At 30.4% G+C, this 22428-nt stretch overlaps 2 protein-coding genes across 2 annotated transcripts in view; one reads left to right on the top strand and one right to left on the bottom strand.

The window, feature by feature from the left end:
• Positions 1–12738, bottom strand: part of LOC117167280 — a 24857-nt gene extending 12119 nt beyond the window's left edge. The window contains exon 1 of the mRNA XM_033352096.1: positions 12569–12738. The gene's annotated coding sequence lies outside the window, so the exon portion shown is untranslated. The remainder of the gene's footprint in view (positions 1–12568) is intronic.
• The window catches only part of LOC117167279 (whirlin-like), a 208381-nt gene that overhangs the window by 139793 nt on the left and 46160 nt on the right, over positions 1–22428 (top strand). The window lies entirely within an intron of this gene.

Raw genomic sequence — 22428 nt, forward strand, 5'->3', positions numbered from 1 at the left:
ATTATATCAAATACTGTAATTCAAACCCCTCATAAACTACAATCAATAAGTAAAGCTGAATCTTTTTTTTAATTTGACATTAAAGAAGGTTCTCAGAGCACCTACGACCTTGACGATTACATTCTCCTTGCCATAATCGCGCTTCGCGCTCTACTGTTAGATCATATAGGCTCTAATTTTTAAAAATGTGGGCTTATAGAAAAATTCGGCTAAATTAGTTTTAAAATATATATGGTATCTAGTGAAAATGTTTGGATCTTTAAAAAAACTAATTTTGTCTATTTTTTGAAGATTTTCCAATTTTTGAAAAGTATATAACTTTTCTAATTTTCATCAAAATTGAAAATTATATTTGGATAATTTGCAAATCTTTTACCCATCTATAAGAAACTTTGACTATAATTTATAAAATTTCAACAACAAAAATTTCAAAATTTTGAAAATGCACTCAATTTTTTAATTTTGGTTCGAAATATCTGATTAACGAACTTAGCATTTATTTTGGGGGCCTTCAGAAGTTTATTAAATGCGGACTCGATTGGACAAATTCTTCAAAATTTAGCGTGGCTACAACATTCAAGTAACCATACATACAAACATACAGACAGAGGTACAGACAGACACCGACAAAATTCTATGATTTTCGGATTCTGCGCGCGCCGAAACGTAAAGATCCGTTAAAAATCAGAGATCGAAAATTTGGACGATTACATTACACTAACGTTTTTAATTTTCATCCAAATTAAAAATGTCATTTGGATAATTTGCAAGTATTTTAGCCGAGTATCGGAAAAATTGACAACATTTTCTGAAACTTGAAAAAAATTGTTTAAAAGGTTGAAAAAGCTGTAGTTTTTTCAATTGTGTGATAATCGAAAAATTCAATTAGAACAGCTTGAAATGTATTTTCAAAATGCTCTCAATTTTTTAATTTTGGTTCGAAACATCTGATTAACGAACTTAGCCTTTATTTTGGGGACCTTCAGAAGTGTATCAAATGCGGACTCGATTGGACAAATCCTTTAAATGTTAGCGTGGCTACAAAATTCAGGTAACCATACATACAGACATACAGACATACAGACATACAGACATATAGACATACAGACATACAGGCAGGCAGACACCGATGAAATGTTATGGTTTTCGGATTCTGTGAGTGCCGAAACGTAAAGATCTGTTAAAAACCAGAGACTGAAAATTTGGACGATTACATTACATTCTCAGGAATGAGAATGTAAAAATAGAATTTTCCATAAAAAACAGCCTTTCTAGAGAGTCTTTCTAAACTTTAGATTATGTATAGAAAAAACTAGACAAAATCGCTTCTCCGTTTATTCTAAGTTTATGTAGTCCAATTTACCGATGATTTCTAGGGACCTTAACCAGCCCCAGGGGCACTTCGCGACTGTCTGTTAGTTGGTGATAAATGGCGATAAAACCGGTTAAAATATAATTTCTCAGACCCTGTACCGTACGACGGATTTCAGTATTTTCCACGTATGCCTCGAATCAATATCATGATATTTCAACATAGAAACTTAAAATAATCTATGGACAGAAAAAGTACATTATCTAGAAGGAATGTATTTACACAGTTTTCCTGATACTAAGAGGAGGGACCACGATTATTTGCGGTCTAATAATTTTCAGTCCAACATTATACATTATAGTTATATCTACTTTTTTCTCTTGAATTTATTTTACCGTATTCATATTTAGTGATGAAACATAAATGAAAAATGGTAAAAATGCCTTATTTTTTTGAGACAGGGTATTTTTCTTGACTGGAAATGCTGTTCGAAATAATATTAAGAACTCTCTAGAACGCAAGCCTTTACTTTATTCCTACTAGTAAAAGAACATTAAAAAAAGAGAGACTAACGGAACTTTTTGTCTCATAAAAACCATATGACCCTAACAGCCACGAAAATAATTGTCGTACTTAACGAAGTGTCCAGAATTTTTATTATTGGATCCATTAATTTTTCAAGCAATTACTCTCTAATTTCATCTATATAGAACTTACTTGAAAGTTTTACTTATGTGAAAGTAAATTATAAAATTGGGTTTCGTTAAAAGAGACTAAGTCTCTTTGTTTCAAAAGGTATTTTTTTTTTCTTCAATTAGAAATCTGTCGCCATGGACAATTTAATATATGTATCAATCAGCTTACGAAACAGCCATTATAAAGCGAAATCTTATATAAAGCATTTTACTTATTAAAGCATTTATGACCCTTCTCGCAATCGGGCATTGACTGACCATACATTTTTATTGAAAATTATGGATCTAATTTTCTAAATTGATCTCGATAAAATTCCGATCTACTAAAATTAAGATCTAATTGAATTACAGATTGTATCCCCACATGTGCTATCAATCAAGGTAGCCATTTTAATCGAGAAAAAAAATCCCGGTCATTTCCCGGTTCCACGGTCCAGCTGCCACCCTGTATGATGAATCATGTTATAATCAATTTTAATATAAATAATAAATCAATTCCCATTTTACATTACATCTCGACCGCCATGCTCTAGAAAAGAAATAGTCTTTATCTACTTATTTTTTTCTACCTTTTTTTTTCATCTCCAACACCATGAAAATCTAAATGGCCGTGACGCTCTGATTATGAAATCACGAACAGCCTGTGAAAAGTCGCCTCGGTTGTTCACTATTTAGCGAGTGATCATTAGATCCCGTGGGTCGTTATTCCTTGTTGCACGTGCACAAGCTACATGTTCCTACAGTCGTTTATAATCGCTCATAAATTTTCCGAGGATGCAGTCACTGCCGGGAGTCACTTTTTATCCCCTCCAACTTTTATTTATTTTTTTAGTAAAGAGAGAAAGAGATTAGATAAATCGAGGATTAGAATTTTTCGCAAGTATAGGCCATTTATCAGGATATCTGATTTCTGCGTGACGCGATTTTATTTCCTTTTCCTTTCTCGCCTTTTCCTTTACATTTGCCAGACGATTGTTACTTTATTCCATTACTTGATGCCCAACAGTGCGTGCATGTGTATACGCGCACAAGCTCGATGCATTATGCAACTCCACGTCACCACAGTGACCGCCGAGAAACCCGGCTTCTTCGCCTCTTTCTCTTCCTCGCCAGACGTTAATACAGAAACACTGGTGAAGGAAATTAAGATTTACCGTTATGTAGAGAAAGAGTTATTAGGAGAGACTTTTTTTATGAAAATTTCACAAGACTTTACGATAGGCATTGCTAAAATAAAATTTTTACAGATTACTGTCGGAAATCTTTGGAACGACTAGCGCGATCGAGTACTATAAAAAAACAACTGCTGACTTTGAACTACGATAACATGTTCGAAAATTAAGCTAGGCTTTTTTTAAACAGTTGAACAGCTTGTGAAATTATGCATCGATGTTAGTAGAGATATTTTTGACTATTTTAAAAGGCTCGTGAAAACAATACAGCACACATGACGCTCAGAGAAATGTCCTTTTGTATAAAAAGGATGTCTCTTGACACAAATGGAAAATCCTCTCAAATTTAGGGCTGAGAGGATTTTTATTTGGATCAAAAAGAATCTTTTTGCAGCAAACATTATGTTTTGGTGTCAAAATTCACCGTATCTTGCTTCTAATAATTTTCTTTCTATCAAAAAAATATTCATGTGGTTCAAAACGAAAGATATAAGAGGACAATGCTTTTGTTTCAAGACAACCTTTTCTCTATGTGGAGAAATTTTAAACAAAACTTAAGAATTTCCCAAATTTTGTACTTCGACTTCAATTTGTGACATGCTCTAGAAAGCTTGTAGGAACAATCGGATATTTACATGAGACCATCTTTAAAATATTATCTTCACTTTAAGAGTTTAAGCTAATGAAACTTATAAAATCTTTATGGATTCCCGAAAAATGATGGTCATTTTTATTCATTTTTCGAGACCCCATCAAGATTTTACTACTTTTATTAGCTTAAATTGAAGATCAGATTTTTAAGATTGCATAATGTAAATTACAAAATTTCTTCGCAACTTTCCTTACTACTCTTTCTTTGTGATCAAGTTATCGTGGTTCAAAGTCAGCAGTGATCGCGCTAATCGCACCGACATTTTTCGACGGTTTTTGTATTGAATCATATCATGAAATCAATAACATCATTAAATAATTTAAAAGTTATAAGGGTATCCGATGCAATCTACGAAAATCCTAAAAAAAAGTTTAAAAAGATAGAAAAAGCCGACAGGAAAAATTTGGTTCAACAGATTAATTTGGATTTGGAAAAAAAAAATGTTTACAGAATTTTCAGTCATTTAAAAATTGTACGGATACATTCTGTAAAATGTACAGACTTTTTGTTCAAATTTTACAGTTTGAAGGTACCTATTTAACAGAAAATCACCTCCTTTTTATCGGTGCTTTCCGTGATTCGGAAATAGGACGCGTATCGTGGTTAAACATTTACGCAACTGCGTACGCTAGTCAAATAACATTCGCAGGTCCATGTCACTTAGTAGAGAGCCTCACAAAGATCCTCCGTAAATGCTAAATACCTGTTTTTGACAATAAAATAATAGGCACAAAGTTAAAGCACAAAGTCGGATACTTTCCGGACAGACCTCTTATATCTCCATATAAAAAAACGTTGCAGGAAATTCAAAATACTTGAATCAGTGACTGGATATTAACAAGTTATCATTTTCACGAAGTAACTTCAGCTGTAATTAGTTCCTTTTTCAAGAAGCTTTCCCAACACAGCAGCTAATTTAAAATTATCCTAAAGTCAGATAAAAAAGATTGTTATGTCGATTTAACATAACGGAAATTTGATGTTCCAATTCAAATCAAAGAATTTTCATTGAATCACACCAATCGCAAGAGGTAACCGAATTTTACAAGATACCAAACTAACGTATACCTAACAACGGTTAAATTCGGTGGTAGAAAAAAAATCAAAGACACGCACGCGATAAATGGGCGGAAACATAGGACCTTCAAGGTGGACAAAGTGAATGAATGCATTTGAAGATTATTATATATAATTTTTGAAGCTATTGAACGTCCCTAACAATCATGAGATCTCTTTGCTTGAACTGTATTTGAAATTTTATTATTCGAATTGTAAGGATCTAGTATTTTTATTTCAATCAATTTTGATGCATTTAAAGGACTCTGGGGGGATAAACACAGCAAATGTACTCGTAGTGCATCGCTGAATAAGCTGAGCAATATTGCGTGGCGGGTATGATGGGCTAAGTACACAGAATATACACACATCATGATCTTCCATGTCAGGGGATTTGCAAACGTTATGATTGACGTTGCAAAAAGTGCAATTTAGCATCATTTCTGTATCAAAATGCAATTCATGGTCATTCTTTCAGGTATATTTACTTCCACTCAAGTCATCTTTCAGTGCTATGTAATTTACAAAGTGCTTCTTTTTTACATAATAGCTAAATAATTACTTAAGTAATATCTATTTCGCTGCGTGTTCTTATTATCGTTTTTTTTTTTTTCATTTACCCATCTATTTGATGATGACTCAAGGTAATATACCAATTAATCTCATAAACCCTGTTCAACAAGAATATTATAGTTTTCGTAATAAGAAAAATTAAATATATCTGTAATCCCTTTTGACAATACAAATGTGCTAGGTACAGTTGAAAATATGATTAAATGATTCCATATCTTAAATTTATTATTTGATACATTTCCATGGTAGAAAGATATCCATGAATTACAGAACCATTAAAAATTAGTTAGAACTCTTATCAAATTATTGAAACGTTCTATGGGACAATGATTCTCGAACTCGGGAAACTAATATTTTAAGCTAGTGAAACATAGAAAAATTTGTCTACTAAATTGAAAGAATATTCAGTAAAAATGGAGATCATATTCTCTAGAGTTCACGTACTTTTTTTAACTTTACACAATTTTCAGTAATTTTACATATTTGCTGAACAATTCTGTAAAACTTGTAGACTTTTTCAGTTCTAGTTTTGCAGATGTTTTCCTGGCAAAAAATTGCAGTCATTTTGAAAAAATGCCCACAATTATGTGATGTTACTGAAAATTTCCTATTTTAACGAAAGATCTTTGTAGGATCAGCAAATTTTTTTTCAACGGAGTAAAAAGAAAAAGTTGATAAATAGCTTTCATAAAAAATTGAAAAATAATATTTTCTCTCACGTTTATACCTTATGCCTATTATCGTCAATGGTGAGAAAATGTTGTGTATGCTTTTAAACAGATTGTTTTGAAAAACTTTCAGGCTGAATTTACAATTTCTTAATATTAAAAAAAATTGTAGGCATTTATTATAATTTTTTTATTTCCATTTAAAAAGTAACTTGTATTCTTATGTAATAATTTTTTTTATACCCAGAAAAAAATTCTGCTAAGCTTACAGAATTTTCAGTTAAAAGAAGGACAGAATAACTTTTCTGTAAAATTTACAGAATTTTCTGCAAAGTTTACAGAATGTTCAGTAATCTTTAAAAGTATACGGATAATTTGTGTAACATTTACTGTGATTTTCTGTTAAATAGATACCTTCAAACTGAAAAATTTAAACAAAAAGTCTGTACATTTTACAGAATGTATCCGTACAATTTTGAAATGACTAAAAATTCTGTAAACATTTTTTTTTCCAAATCCAAATTAATCTATTGAACCAAATTTTTCCTGTCGGCTTTTTTTTATCTCTTTAAACTTTTTTGTAGGATTTTCGTAGACTGCATTGGAAATCCTTATAACTTTTAAGTTATTTAATTTTTTACCGTTTTTAAGCATACGTTAGTTTGGTATCTTGTAAAATTCTGTTAACTCCTGCAATTGCTGTGATTGAATGAAAATTCTTTAATTTGAATTGAAGCATCAAATTTCCGTTATGTTAAATCAACATAATAATCTTTTTTATCTGACTTTAGAATAATTTACAATTAGATGCAGTGTTGGGGAAGCTTCTTAACAAAGGAACTAATTACAGCTACAGTTAATACGTGAAAATAATAACTTGTTACATATCTAGTCACGGATTCAAGTATTTTGAATTTCCTGCGAAGTTTTTTTTTTATATGGAGATATAAGAGGTCTATCCGGAAAGTATCCGACTTTGTGCTTTAACTTTGTGCCTATTATGCTATTGTCAAAAACAGGTATATATATTCCTGAAAAAGAATTTTTCTTTTGATTTCTCTGATAGCTTAATTGGAAAAGCACCCGACCGGCAATCGTAAGTTCTGTAATTCGTTTCCCAGTGGAGCGAAGTAAGAAAATCTTTTTTTCAAAAAAATATACTTAAAAATCTTTTTAAATTCATTTTCAATCTAGTCCAAAATGACGTTAAGTATTTTCTGTTGTTTGAAGAGTTAACTTGGTCGATAGTTTTGATTTCTGTTTTCACAGATTGTGGAATGACATCTGCACTGATCGATACCAAATACCTCTGATGATAATGCAGATTGCATTAAATTTTCCAAAAACTTCGCCATTCACGTTCGGAACCCATTGTTATGATTCGAAATGCTTATGGCGATGAGTCTATGAGAATTATTCGAACTGAAGAGTCGTTCATCCAATTTAGAAGTGGTCATACTTTAGTGAAAAGTGACCCTCACCCTGGCAGGCCCTCAACGGCCAAGTCAAGGCAATGCTCACTGTTTTCTTTGACCAGGAAGGTGTTGTTCACCATGAATACGCTCTAAAAGGTCAGAAAGTAAACAAAGAGTATTACCAAGAAGTTCTGATGCGATTACGTGACGCTGTAAAGAGGAAACGGCCTGATTTGTGGAATTGACGACTGGGTCCTTCACCACGCACGATAACACACGTTCCCATTGATCGAAATTTATACAGAAATTTCTGGTGAAACACGGCCTTATGCAAATTTAGCAGTCCGCATACAGGTCTGACCTATCAGTGATTTCTGGGTGCTTACCAAAATGAATTGTCTTCTAAAAGAAAAACGATTTCAAGGCGTGAAGGAAATAAAACAGAATGCGTTGAAGCAGCCGTAAACTATTCCGAAAGGTGAGTTTAAGGAGTACTTCCGAAAGTGGGAGGATCGCTGGAGGAAGGTTCTGGCTTTCAAAGGGGAGTATTTTGAAGGGGATATAATCGCCATTGACCAGAATTAACTCTTACTCATGACAAACCATAAGGTCAAATTGTTTCCAGATATACCTCGCTTGTAGAAAATTGTAATTTTCCAAAAGCTAAATCAACACTAACATTTTTACTGTTCAGAATTCATGAAATTGCAATTATAACTCTTCAAAATTTTAGAACTTCAAAATCATCCAAATTCCAGAATTTCTTTTAATATTTAATTTAATATCTTAAATTTGGAAGATTTGGAATTTAAAACTTGACTTTTGATCTTCAAGATCATCAAAATTCCAGAAATTTTATTTATACACCCTTATAATTGAAGAGTTTTTAATTATAACTCTTCAAAATTATGGATCATTTAACAGTAAATCTTTAAAATTAAACATTTTTAAATTGTGATAAATTCGAATTAAAAATTCAGCATGTACTAAGTTTACCATTTCACAAAATAACATAAGTGAATTTTGGTTGCGGGTAAATATTACTCTGAAATCGCTGTGAAGATTACACTTTGTTTTTTATGTGTTAAAATTCTATTATTTCTATCATTTACATCAGAAATTTTTTCAATTCGGAAGATTTAAAATTGAAATCTAGACTATTGACCTTCAAAAAAATTAAAAATTACCAATTTTGATTCATGCATCTTTAAAATTGAACAATTTTAAATTGTAAATCTTTAAAATTAAAACTAAAGAAAAAATCTAAATTACATTAATTTAAATGGTATATATTAAAAATTGAAGGATTTGAATTATAAATTTTCAAGACAGGCCTATTTTAAAAAGGTGTCCAAAATTATATAGTTTTCAAACATAACAACAACAAAACTATAGCACCTTAAAAAAGGGTCAGTATTTAAAACGGAAGTCATCAGTAAGACGCAGAATTCCAGATTGTCTTTGCAGAACATCTTATTACATTATAAACCCCCATATTAACTTAATAATTTTTTTCTTTGCTTCTATTTCCTGCTTGGATAAAAGCAAGTACAACCATTTTTTGAAATACAATACACTTTTTTTACAATAAAATTCTAATTATATATATATATGTCGGGGATATTGACACAAAAGAGTGATCGAAAAGTATAAATTTAATTTTTTTAGACGTTTGTTTATGCCGACTAATTATTTACTCTTTTCAGAGTTTATTTGAAGATTTCAACGACTATGCCTTCTCTACATTTGCCGGATTTAAAAAATAGCTAAATTTCAAAAATAGAGATTAAATTCTTCAATTGGTCATTTTCTTATCCTTTTTGTGAGTCTGATTTAACCATAACTTAATAATACAATTAAAAATATTGTAAGTATTTGTATATTTCTTGAAACACCTTTGTTTGCTTTATTAAATAGCATGAATTGCTTTCATGCATCAATACTTTTCCCGGGTTCATAAACTCTTCCGTAAATATAAGCCCTGTTTCGTTTATCCGCCACGACTCTGTCGTAATCATTAATTAAAGTTCGCGCTTCGAAGCTGCTTTCTTTCTCACGCGAGACTGCAACGACAGCTGCTAGTTTGATCGAGTCTCGGAAGTTGCTAAACATTACGAAATTTCTTATGAATACAGAATAAAACGTTTTTGCTGACATGATTAAGTATTAACCAGTTCCATTCTGATTTAGTTATCACACTAAATTAAGGAGACATAATACACATACAAACCCAATTTTATCGAAAGTAGATCACTCAAAACTGCTCCACAGAATGTTTCAATCAAGGTTTACACTAAGAGTCATTGACTTCTGAGATTAAAGATAAAATGTCAAATTGTTATTTCCAAGAAATTAAAATCTTAATGAAAAATTAAAAATATACTTCAGTAACAATGAAACAATCAATGGAACGTAAATTATTCGAAGAAGTGTAAATCAATTTGATTTAACAAACCATTATGTGAATATTATATTTCAGGATGAAGGACATCAACAATTCTTAAATTACTATTCCTTTTTTATGTTAAAAAAAACTGCTTTAATTTTATTTTGAATTGAAATTAATTTGTTGCATTTAAGAGTCATGTAAAATTGCCCCACCCCCCTGAAATTTGAGATATCTGCTACAAACCCCCCTTTTTTTAGAAGGATTTTTTTCAATTATCTATTTCTTCTACAAGGTCACGATTTTTTTTATCACAAACAGAACTTCCAGACAGAAAGCAAGAAGTTTTCAAAGAGATTCTGTCTGATGATACTAATTTCCAATATTTCCAAAACGATTCATTTGCTTATTTTGTGGATTTAGAGCACACTTATAAATAGCTTTACTTTCGAAGAAAGTAAAGCTATTGCTAATGATTCAATCGAAAAACTAAACCCGAAAGATAAATCAATTCTGTAAATTCAAATCGAAGTCATTCTTATGAAAATCAAAATGATCTGAAAAAATAGGCGCTACTATTAAATTTTTCACGATTGATCTAATTGCGGGCGAAGTGAAAATGATCAAATTAGTCAAATCGTTTGAGCTGAGCGAAAAAAATTTGTGGGTTGATATAAAAAAAAATAAATAAAAATTTTTGAAATTGGTTAATATCTTATGTTCTCTTTTTTATTTCAACATTCCAAAAACTGTTTCTACTGGTTCGAAAATTATGGTAATTTTTTATCTATTTATATCTTTTGCTAGTGACTAATAATTTTAAACAATTCGGTTTAATTTATATTTTTTTTTAAACGAACAAAAAACATGTTTTTTGGATTGAGTACTATGCACACTTTTTGAAAAAAGTTGAATATATCTAAACCAAAAATTTCTTCACCTTGAATCAAGGAAACATGCTATTATTCTGCTTTTTTTTGTGAAAAAAAGTTAGTGATGTTTCAAACGTTCAAAAATGGAGAATTTTTCGTTTTTTTAGCAATGTAGACGACTTGCTAAAAATAAAAAATTTGTTTCAGAAAAAAAAGTAATAGCATGTTTATATTTGATTCAAGTTCAAGAAATTCCAGGTTTCACATATTCAACTTTTTTTTTAAATGTGTGCATTAAACTGAATAAAAAAACATGTCTTTTGGCAATTTTCAAAATTCTAAACTGAGCAATTTTTTTTTTTAATTTATAATTACTTACTCTTCTTCAGTAGCAAAAACTGTACCTCAAAAAATTCAATATAATTTTCGAAGCAATACGGAGTTCTTTGGAATTTTTAAAAATTTGAATTTTCAGATAAAAAAAGATAACAGGAGATATTTTTTTTCGCTCAGCTCAAACGATTAGACCAATTTGGTTATTTTCACTCCAATCAATTATCAATATTGGGGGTTTCAAAAAAAGAATAAAATTCGAATCACAACCTTGCACATTCGATTTTTTTTGTTCCTTTTGGAATAAAAGTGAACCATGTGGAAGAAGAATTAGATTAAATGAAATTCAAAGGTTTCAAATTTTTAAGGTTTCACTTCAAACGAATTTCAAATTTGAATAACAATAAAACTTCAGTAATATTTTTTATTAATTCATTTTCAAATATTCAAAGTTTATATTTTAAAAACTGTAAACGCTTTAATCTCAAATCTTTCAATTTTTGAGAATATTAATTTCTAAATGTTAATACTGGAAAATTTTTAAACAGATGAAGGACTAATTAAAAAATTGTCAATATTTAGTAATGCATTCAGTTTAAGGGTGTTACAGTAGAGGTGTTAAAAAAAGAAGGCCAATTCTGAAACAGCATTTTCAAATTTTTCTTTCCTTTCGGATTAAAAGTGAATCACGTGGAAGGAGAAATAAATAGAATAATATTTAAAGGTCGGTGATCCCAAATTTGAGTTTTTACAGAAAAATAATTTTTCTTGATAACAGAAGATAATAACACAAAAGTGTATAGAATAAAAAATATGTAACTCATTAAAATTATTATTTTTTATAATGACTTTCTTTATAATTATGCATACTTAAGGAGATATGTAAAAAAAAAATTGTTTAAAAGAAGCCTTAGTAGTCATTTAGTCCACTTACTGTGATGTGTTTCGTACAATTTTTCGTGAATACCTCATTAAGTATATATGATTTCAAACAAAATTATGATAAACAAATATTTATCACAATACATCCCAAAGATATTTTTTATTTAAACTTGAATAAAAACGTTTCAAAACATTAAAAAAATCAATTATTTGACGTCGTACCATTGTAGTTGTCAACTGTTTCAATCCAACTTCAAATAAAAAATATCCCTAGGATTTACTGTGATTTAAGTGAGGCGCATCTTTTGTACTCTGTATAATTTTGCATTTTTACCTGCCCTTATCGACAAAAATGAATCTCGGAATATTATCAGATTTATTTCTTCTCTCACGTGGTTTATTTTTATCCCCAAAGAAACAAAAATACGTATAATTGATCTGCTGAACACCTGTGATCCCTGAAACAGGTTGGGACCAATTTGAAATTGGTTCTGATTAGCTCTCTCCTTCCATAACAAACAGTTATAAAAATATCTATTGCGTTGTACTCACTCGTGATTCTCGTCGAGCACTTCCTGGCACCTTTGATTCGAAGGAAGAGATTGCGTGCGCCGGATAAAGTCGCGGATGGGAATCGAGGTCGAAGTAGAAATCGAAGCAGAGGTCGAAGTTGAGGATATCGAAGAGGAAGGTGTTAGGATAAGGAAGCCAGAGAGCACGGTTTAAATTATGGTCCTGTATAGACGAAGGTACTGGCTCGACTGATTCAAGAACCAAGCATGAAGTAGCGGAGCCAGCCAGTTTTACGTTTACCTGATCGGGAGTGAGTAAAAGAGAAAGAGGAGACGCGATGAATTGAGAGAGACAAGAAAAGACAGGCCAGGAAACACTGGGAAGGGAGGCCAATGATTCTACACCGTTGCCAAGTTGTCGACTCCACCAATACAGGCTAAACATATGCCTATTTGTCTCCAATTTCATCCCTTTTTTCATATCCTAGATCCTCAGCTTTAGTCTTCTTCATTTTCTGCTAAAAATATTTTAAATGATGCTCTCTGATCCTTAAAAATAACTTTTTATCCAATAATTTCCCTAAAACCGAACTATCCATTTTTTTCCTTCTAACCCCAGAAATTGGTAGAAAAATAATCTTTTTGTTTGAAATTCATTTTTTTAGTTGACACTTCAACTTTTTGGATGAGAATTCTTGAATTTCATTAAAAATTCGTTTTTTTCGGGAGTAAGTTAATCTTTTTGCTTTAAAACTCTTATTTTTGTTAAAAATTCGTCCTTTTGGTAGTAAATTAATATTACCCTACCGAAAAGAATCTTTGAATATATACTAAAAATTCTTTAGGTCTCAGAGAAATTCTCCGCAAACACTCAGGTAGATATTTTTAAAGGTCCAGGAAGCTCGTTTAAATGGTCTTAAGGCTTTAAAATATCCTTTCCGAAATTGAAATAAGAATACGATCATAAATAACAAGCAGAGAGGCTATCTTAATAGAGTAGCCGATACTCAAGGGCCCTTTGTTAAGCATTCGGATTAAAATTAGAAGTAGATTTTTTTAAATTTCATAGTTAACAGCCTAAAACATAATAATTCGGAATCTGCGGGTTTCGATGACTTCAGATATCTAACTTTTTTTTACATGCTTAAAATTGGAATTAATAGAACGTTTCTCGTAAATGGAATGAGATACGCAAAAAAAAAACATTTTTGAATTGAACTAGAAAATTATATATCAGTATATAAGTTATAATTATAAATAAGTATAATGAGAAAATTCATCAATTAATAATAAGTGTTAATAATTTGAAGAGAAAATCAAAAAAGGAGAGCGGATTAGTCACGACCAACTACTGTAAATAACTCTGCCCGCCCGATACGTGTCAAATACAAAAGGAACATTATATTACCGTCGCACCACTCTTAAAAGGACCACTAAAAGAATCTTGAAAAGGACCCAAATCTCTCAAACTATCTCCGAGACTGTTTTGTTTCAAATCGAATTTGTTTATAGACTCAAATGGGCCAGGCTATTTCGCTAAAGAAAACTCAGATATTTCTTTCGGTAGGGTAGTGTTTAAAAATTCGCCTTTTTTATTTAAAAACTCAACTTTTTGGTTGAGAATTCTTGAATTTAGTGAAAAATTCTTTTTTTTTTAGTAGAAAATTAATCTGCTTGTTTAAAAATGCATGTTTAAGAAAAAATAACAAATAAGTTTCAAGGTTAAACTAATTTCTTGAAAACTAAAAAAAAAATACTTTCTTTCCTAAAAATTTACATTTCTGTTTGGGAATGCATCTTTTATATCAAAAATGTAACAACTAGGTTTTAAAGTTGGAATACTTTCTTAAAACTGCATTTTGTGCTTCCCGATTCAAAATTTTAGTTAAGAATTCAACTTTTTGGTTGGAAATTGAACTCTTTGTTGAATATTCCTTTTTTTTGTTGAAAAATTACTTTAGCGATTAAAAATTAACCTATGCCATTTTTGGTCGAAAAGGGTTCTTTTTTTGGTAAAAATTCAACTTTCTGCATAGAAAATTTGTCATTTTGTCTTGAAAGTGCAGTAATTGAGTAAAAAAATCAACTATTTGGTAGAAAATTCGTTTTTTTATAATATAAAATTATTTTTTAAATTAAAGGTTTAACTTTTCCATTTTTGGTTGAAAATTTACCTTTCTTAGTTTAAAAATTCAAGAATACCCGGATTAACTATCACAAAAAATTCAATTAGATACATTTCAACACTTACTCTGAAAATAACTTTTTTATTTTTATTGTTGATTTACTACCGAAGATTATAATTCACCACACGGTCATGTAGACAAAACAGGAATATTGGCAACTTAACTCGTTCTAGGGATATAAACACCAGAGCGGTCATAATACTTAATTTTCAAAAATTCCTCACTTTTCCCTAATTTTTTCCTGATCATTGATATTTAAAGACATAGCCTGGTTTACTTGAAAAACTTGACCTATTTGAACAGAAACAGTGACTATTTCTAACCCAAAAAGTAACCAATTTGCATCACACGGGGAAAAATTACAGTTCGATCAGAAAAATACTGAAAAATAAAATATTTTTGAAACAGGTACAGTGACGCCCTTCAATAGCCCTGCCTTCTATAGCCCTTCCGAGAATCGATGTTACGCCGCAGGTTGGTGTAATAGGAGCTGCGCGGCGTGCGCGGGGTCTCCGCCTGTCATTCAGGCGAGCACACAGGCGCGAACAAACAAAAGCGGAGCAGGCTATAATGAGTTAGTTCCCACACACCGTCAGCCTCAAAATCGGCGCTATAGAAGGGTTTTACTGTTTTCTTATTATTACACCATTAAGCCATTTCCCTTTCGGGGTAGGCGCGACTCACTCGGTAGGGGAAAGGAGTAGTGTGTGGAGGGGATAGAGATTTTTCAGATTGATCCAGAATTCTCGTGCTATTTAAGTAAATAACACGTTCGTTCCGCAACACTGCTCCGACCCAGGTTGCTGATCAGTCTCTATAGCAATCACCCCAAGCGAAGAACCTCACGAAGTCGTTATGTAAGGTTCCCCACTTGGGTCCATAAGTAGCCAAGGTCTTTGTTTCCTGGCATACTTCTCTAGCTTCTTTTATGTCCATGCATTTTTTCATGCAGGCTCTCGTTTTTCTGTAACTTCTTATGTCTCTTCTAACTAGGGTCTCATTCACACATTCTAACCATTCTTTCCGCGGTCTACCTCGGGGCACGCTGCCATTTACTTTACCTTGATACACTTGTTTCGTTAGTCGTTCATTTGGCATTCTCTCAACATGTCCGAAAATTTTGATTTTTGAAACAACCAACTTTATCCCCGATTCATGGATTTTCATATCTTTGAATTAGCTATACATATGTTACTTCATGAGTTTCACATGGCTTGCGAAATTAAAATATGATGTAGAATTTTTTGGTTATTTAAAATAAGCGGGTAAAATATAAAATGTTGGAATCCAAGCTTTAGAACATTATAAAACTCTAAAAAGTAGTTATACTAATTATTCCGCTTATTTTTATTTCAATGAAGTTATTCAATCTAGACAATTTTAACGTAAAACGTAAAATCATTTTTAAATTTCAAACCTCTATCTTCTTTTAATGATTGTAAAATATGATTGTCTAACAATAATAGTGAAAATAAATGATGTTACAAATTGTTTTTTTTTTAGATTTTGCTAAAATCATTGTTTTGTTTCCAACAATAATTGGGGCTAGATCAAGGATAAACATTTAAATAAATTAGCAACAAGTTTTAAGAAATCCAGTGATTTCTGTAAAATTGGAGCAAATTTAGAAAAATGTAAGGGGAAATCACTCGAATTCGCTGAAATTCTTTGAATAAAAAAATTTTATATATGAAAAAAAACGCATTCGATTCAGGAAGTTTAAAATTAATTGCCAAAAATACAAGGAAATTAACCCCCTACCGCCCTTAAAACTTTTTTTTTCTGAATTTTGAGATATTTAGGCATATTATTCCTATGGCGGAGTGTATATAAAACTAAAATTCTAGCTCGTTACCTTCCTGACTTTCATGTAAATCCTTTCATTAAAAATTGCTATTCGTCTCAAAGTCATATTTAAAAAAAGTCAAGTCTTCCAAACGTTACATATATGTCACTGTAAGCGGTAGAGGGTTAAAATAATTTTATTAAGTGCCTGAGAATCCAATGTGGTTTTAAAAGACTTCAAAATGAATTGAAAAAAGCATTGAATTGAGTAGAATGGTATTATTTTAAAATAATTCAAGTGAATTTAAAAAAATCAAGCAAATTCCGATGAGTTAAAATAAAGTAATTAGGATAAATTAATCAAAATTGAGTGTAAATTCAAAACAAATTTAAATTAATCGCAAAAAGTTTAAATGTGGATTCTATGAAATCTGGTATTTCCTGAAATCCTGGAAAATTGATTGAAATACCTTGAGACATTTCAAATCCTTTAAAAACACTGAATCCTGTACAAGAAACGATCAACTTTTGTTGTGATAAGTTTTTATGTGTTTTGAAAATTGTATAATTCACTGGTACCGCAGGTACTCTTTTTCTTAAAGACAAATTATAAATCAGCCCAAAAAATGTTATTATTTTTTGGCATGCAAAAATTGCCAAGAGTTTGTATCAAAAAGTGTGAAAAGTATTTGTCGGTACCCATCCATTAATTCATCGTACTATTTTTCTTGAAGACAAACTCTAACACAGTCCCAAAAATGATGTTCTTTGGCACCACACATATTATTTCTAGAGAACAAATTGCAACAATTTTTGCATCAAAAAGTGTAGAGCATATTTTTGTTTTGTTTTGTGTCCTCTTAATTTTAAAACCATTTTTGAATACTTCTTCAATACCGAATTTCTGTAAACTGGAAATTGTTCAATTTTTTAGGCTTTCCCAAATTTACACGGCAAATCTGTGAATTCTCTCATTTTTATCATTTTTTACTTTAAATATTTTCAACTGAGAATTTTTAAAACCTTACTTCATGAAATTGTCACTTCAAAAATCAGACAATATTGTATAATTTATCTTTGAATAATATTTTAATAATATTTTAATTAGTCTAAGTTATGTCAAAAACTATACAAGTTTAAAGAAAAAAATGGAAATTTATTAATATCTGGGCTGATAAAATTATGTGTGGGCAAGTAAACGTCAAGAATATTAGAATCTGCAAGTGGTCGTTCGATTTAAATGAAACATGGTAAAATTATAGTTCTCTATATAAAATGTTGATTCCAAAGGATTATGAAACATTTTCAAAATCTTTTTATAACAATAATCATTACACTGCGCAGCGTACCGGATGGTCTCACTAAAATGATAATATCTCAGGAAACAGAAGTCTCCATTAATTTGAAAGAAATGAAAGATGATTTCATAAGCAATATTTTTATTTTTATATTTTAAAGTAGGCATTTGACGGAAAATTTATTTAAAGATTAATATTTGAAAATATATAATTTCATTTCCAATTCCCACAAGTTTAATCAAAATTCAATAATCAGTTCCAGAAATGTCGATAAATAAAGAAAATCCAAACAAAAAGTTAAATATGGCGTGACTCATAATTTGGAAAATTTTCAAAAACCCTTTGGTACAAAAATTTCTCTTATAGAGTACTATAATTTCGCCCAGTTTCAATTAGATTGGACGGCAACTTGCAGATTCTATTATTCCTGACGTGTATGTGCCCTCTTGTATATTATGCACCGAAATCAGAGCTTGACAAAAAATCACAATTCCAAATTAGAGTTTCAAACTACAGTCTTTCCGGCTCATTAGAGACAATTACATCACAAAGAAAAAATGAGGCAGAAAAAGGAAGTAGTCAAGAAAACCCAACCTCTCACTCTTTCCTTACTCTTTCTGCATCTTTATTATACTGCAAGGCACCAAACTGTTTCGAAGCCAATTTAGACCTCCATATCAGAGATTATTCATATGAAATGTACAGGTATGAATAATTAACAATTATGCTGATTAAAATTAACAATATACACGAAAATAAAAAATATATAGACATTTATCAGTATGGTAACTTAGTCTAATTCAACATTTAATTGGTAGGAAAATGATTTTTCTATAAAACATTCTTTTTAATATTATATATTTTGATTTTTATGTAATTTATCTTATCATTCATATATTCTTCAATCAAATTAAATGGAAAATGTTTGAGAAAAAGAATTTGTTTAATGTTTACACAATTCAATATTTTTTTAATGCATAATTGGATGTGACCATTCAAGAGTTTTATCTATCAACTTTTGTATAATTCCTATATTGTTTTAAATACAGTGATTACTGAGTAGAGAGAAAACTAAATGTTGCTCCTAACATATGTATATCGTTTTTCCGTGTCCATGCATATGTGATAAAATATCCTTCTCGTCAGTTTTAATTAAACAATATGTTCAGGAAGTACAATTTTTTTCTCTAATCACTCGATTCGATACAAAATAGGAGTAATACAAAATTCGATAGAGCTCTTAAACCTTGCACATCCAGTTTTTCGTAAGAAAAATTGAATTATATAAGCAAATTATTTTCCTTAACTATTATCCGTTTGATTTAATTGAAAAAAGTCTGCATAATAGAATAAATTATATAAAAACAAATAATCAGAATAAAAGTAACGAAGGGAAGATTATAATGCATTTAACACGATTGTTCTACCTTATTTTAAAAATGTTTCGAAGACTATAATTAATGCTGAGAAAATTCGGTTTACAAATGTAATTTAATTACATACACACACACACACACACAAATAAGCTGCTATCGTTACCAGTACATCTTACTCCACGAAATGACAAAAAATAACTAAAATAATTAAATGTATTTTTATTAGAAATAGCTTCACGCCTATGAAACTTTTGTATCGAGAAATTGAGAAGCCATTGGTGTCAAATTTCAGACAATCCCGATAAATTTTCAAAGATATCTTAGTAGTACCGCAATTCAGATTGCTCACGCAAAGAAACGATTTTTATACAACATCAATGTTGCACATATTCAGAACGTAAACTCTCGAAATTCATTGTCAATGATATTTTTTGGTTCCATGATGCATTCGCATCGAAGCAGTTTTGCGTAATTTAAAAAAATTCCGTAATACAGTCACAGACTTTGATGCAGTTTATATAGGGAAGACTCGTATAAGGCACTCATTCTAAGGAAAGTTGAAACTCAGAATAATTAAATAAAAAGTATTAATTATAAAGATATTTAAAAATAAATACAAGTCCTGGATATCACTCAGTCCTTTTAAGACATAAAAGAAGAGATATCAAAGAAAGGGAGAATTGATGAAAATGTTATTTGTAAAGAGAGATGGTAATAAGGCAATTAATTTTAAAAAAAGACCTCTCAGGATACAACAAAGCATAGGAAATGGTTATTAATCGTATAAATTAATTTCTGTTTCTTAACATTAAAAATAGTTTTATATAGAAAAATCAGTTTCTCATCAATGAAATTCAAAATTAGACCAAACTACCTTTTTGATCAATGTCAACACATTTTTTATTTTTTTACATATACATTATATTGTTATATATACATTTACATATTTTTCCTATAAATAATCCTAGATGATGTCTAAATTGGGTTCAAAACGGAAAGAGAGGAAGAGGTTGGTTTTTGTTAACTCCTTCACTTTCTCCCTCTTTTTTGTTGTTGTGTAATTATCTCTAATGAGGCGGAAAGGCGGCAGTTTGAAAATCTTATTTCGAATTGTACATTCTTGTCATGCTCATTTCGGTGCGTAAAATTATTCATAACCAAGTAGACTTAATTTCGATCATAAATGAATTTTTAAATAGAGACACTAAGCTCAAGATTCGTTCCAATCTTCAGGGTTTGCTTATGAATATTTTGAGAGTTGTTTTAATTAAGGCCAAGTATTTTTTAGCTGGTTTCATTTCCTGTTTTTAAAATGTAATAGTCTGAACAGATTGGTTCAGAATCAACCACAAATACAATATGTTGTTGGCGGTCAAGGTTTTCTTTCGCAATGTAGCGGAAGAGACCCGTCTGCCTGTCTACTGAGGAAAAATACGCCCCAGTTCGATTACCCGCTCACCCATTTGTCTGCTCTCTCGGCATCCTAATCGGCTCCACGTGAGTCACAAACACACAGTGACTCAGAGACTCAGAAAGGAGAGCTGTTCGACGAGTTTAAATCGCCCTCGGCCATGGGGAAGAAGACTTCAGTCTTCAGACTTCAGTCTTCACTCTCTCAATGGGGCCTCTTGATTACAGAACACTTAATGCAGGCCATCATACTCTTTTTGTTAAGTTACTTGCTGCACTAACATGACTTTAGTCTCAAGAAACATATATTATATAAATGCTCTGAAGTCTGAAACGTCTTTCGCAGAAATCTTTAAGTACCCCGCACTTTACGTCTTTACAAGAAAAATCTTAGGTATCTCCAAATTACGTTCCGGGAATAAATTTCTTCTTCCAATTCTTCAAATTATTGTGTCTTCGTTGACTTACAAATGTAGGTCTTCAATACGTAATTCTAATTAGATGAGGAGTTATACTCCTTTAAATTCCGAGTCAAACTCATACTCTCTAAACTTTAATCAGTCAGAGGATAATGTAAATAGTGTCACAAATTTGAAAAATGGTGTCAAAATAATCTCATAGAATTTTTCAAATATTAAATTTTCTAATCCAATATTTCAAAAGTTTTTAAAATAAACTACAATGTTTATTTGAAATGTCATTCTTTAGTCTATTATGTGTAAAATGTTCGTCTTTTTAGCATGAAAGTTCATCAATTCGATTGATCTTTTTTAATGTCTTATATAACAATAAAAAAGTATAATTTATCACTCTCTGCAGAAGTGTCACCTGTTCTGGTTAAATAAGCAAATATTTGGTTAAAAAATGGTGTATATAATTTATTCCGAAGTCATGTTTTTGGTAGAACATTCGTTTTTCGTCTGGAAAATTTAGAAATTTGATAGAAAATTCAACTATTTGCTTGAAAAATTAAGTATTTTATTGAAAATTCTTCTTTTTGGTGAAAAATCAATTTTCTCGTTGTTAAAAATGCAACTGTTTAGTTAAAAGTTAACCTTCTTTAGTTGAGGATTCAAGTATCTTCTTGAAAACTCATGATTGTTGGTGAAATTCCACTGCTTTTTATTTAGAATTTAAATATTTTTTATTGAAAATTCATCTTTTCTGGTATAAAATTAATCTACTTGGTAGAAAATGCAAATATTTGATTAAAAATGCATGTATTTTGTTAGGAATTCATCCTTTTGTTAGAAAATTAACTTTCTGTGTTAAAGATTTATCCTTTTCACTAAACATGAAACTATTTGGTTGAAACCTCAACTATTTATTAGATAGGTCAGCTTAATGCTTAAGAATGCAAATGTTTGATTATCAAATAATCTGTTTTTGTTGATGATTCAACTTTTTTGTTGGAAATTCGTCCTTATTGGGTGCCAATTCAAAAATTTTAAATTAATAAGAAAATCAGCACAAATAGAAAATAAATAATATAAAAAGTTTATTTCAAGAGTCGACTGTATTTATATTACTTGAAATGGAGGACTATTTACACTAAAAACAGTCCTTTTTGTTTCAATTCAACTATTTTTTAGTGTAAATAAAAATCTTTCCTTCGTTAGAACAACAGCTATTACATTTTAATCTTTTTTGTTATGAATTAAACTACTTGGTTGAATGTTTAACTACTCTGTTAATTCATAAGAAACAGTAAGTTACAAAAACTTCCATCACTTTATAACTTACTGATTAAACTATTTAATTAATGAGTTCATTAATTTAAGTTATGTATTAAGCAAAACCTGAAAGACGTGAAGGCTCCTTATTATAAAATATTCGAAGCTTAAG

Source organism: Belonocnema kinseyi, chromosome 2, assembly GCF_010883055.1.
Source record: "Belonocnema kinseyi isolate 2016_QV_RU_SX_M_011 chromosome 2, B_treatae_v1, whole genome shotgun sequence".
In the NCBI taxonomy this organism is placed as follows: domain Eukaryota; kingdom Metazoa; phylum Arthropoda; class Insecta; order Hymenoptera; family Cynipidae; genus Belonocnema; species Belonocnema kinseyi.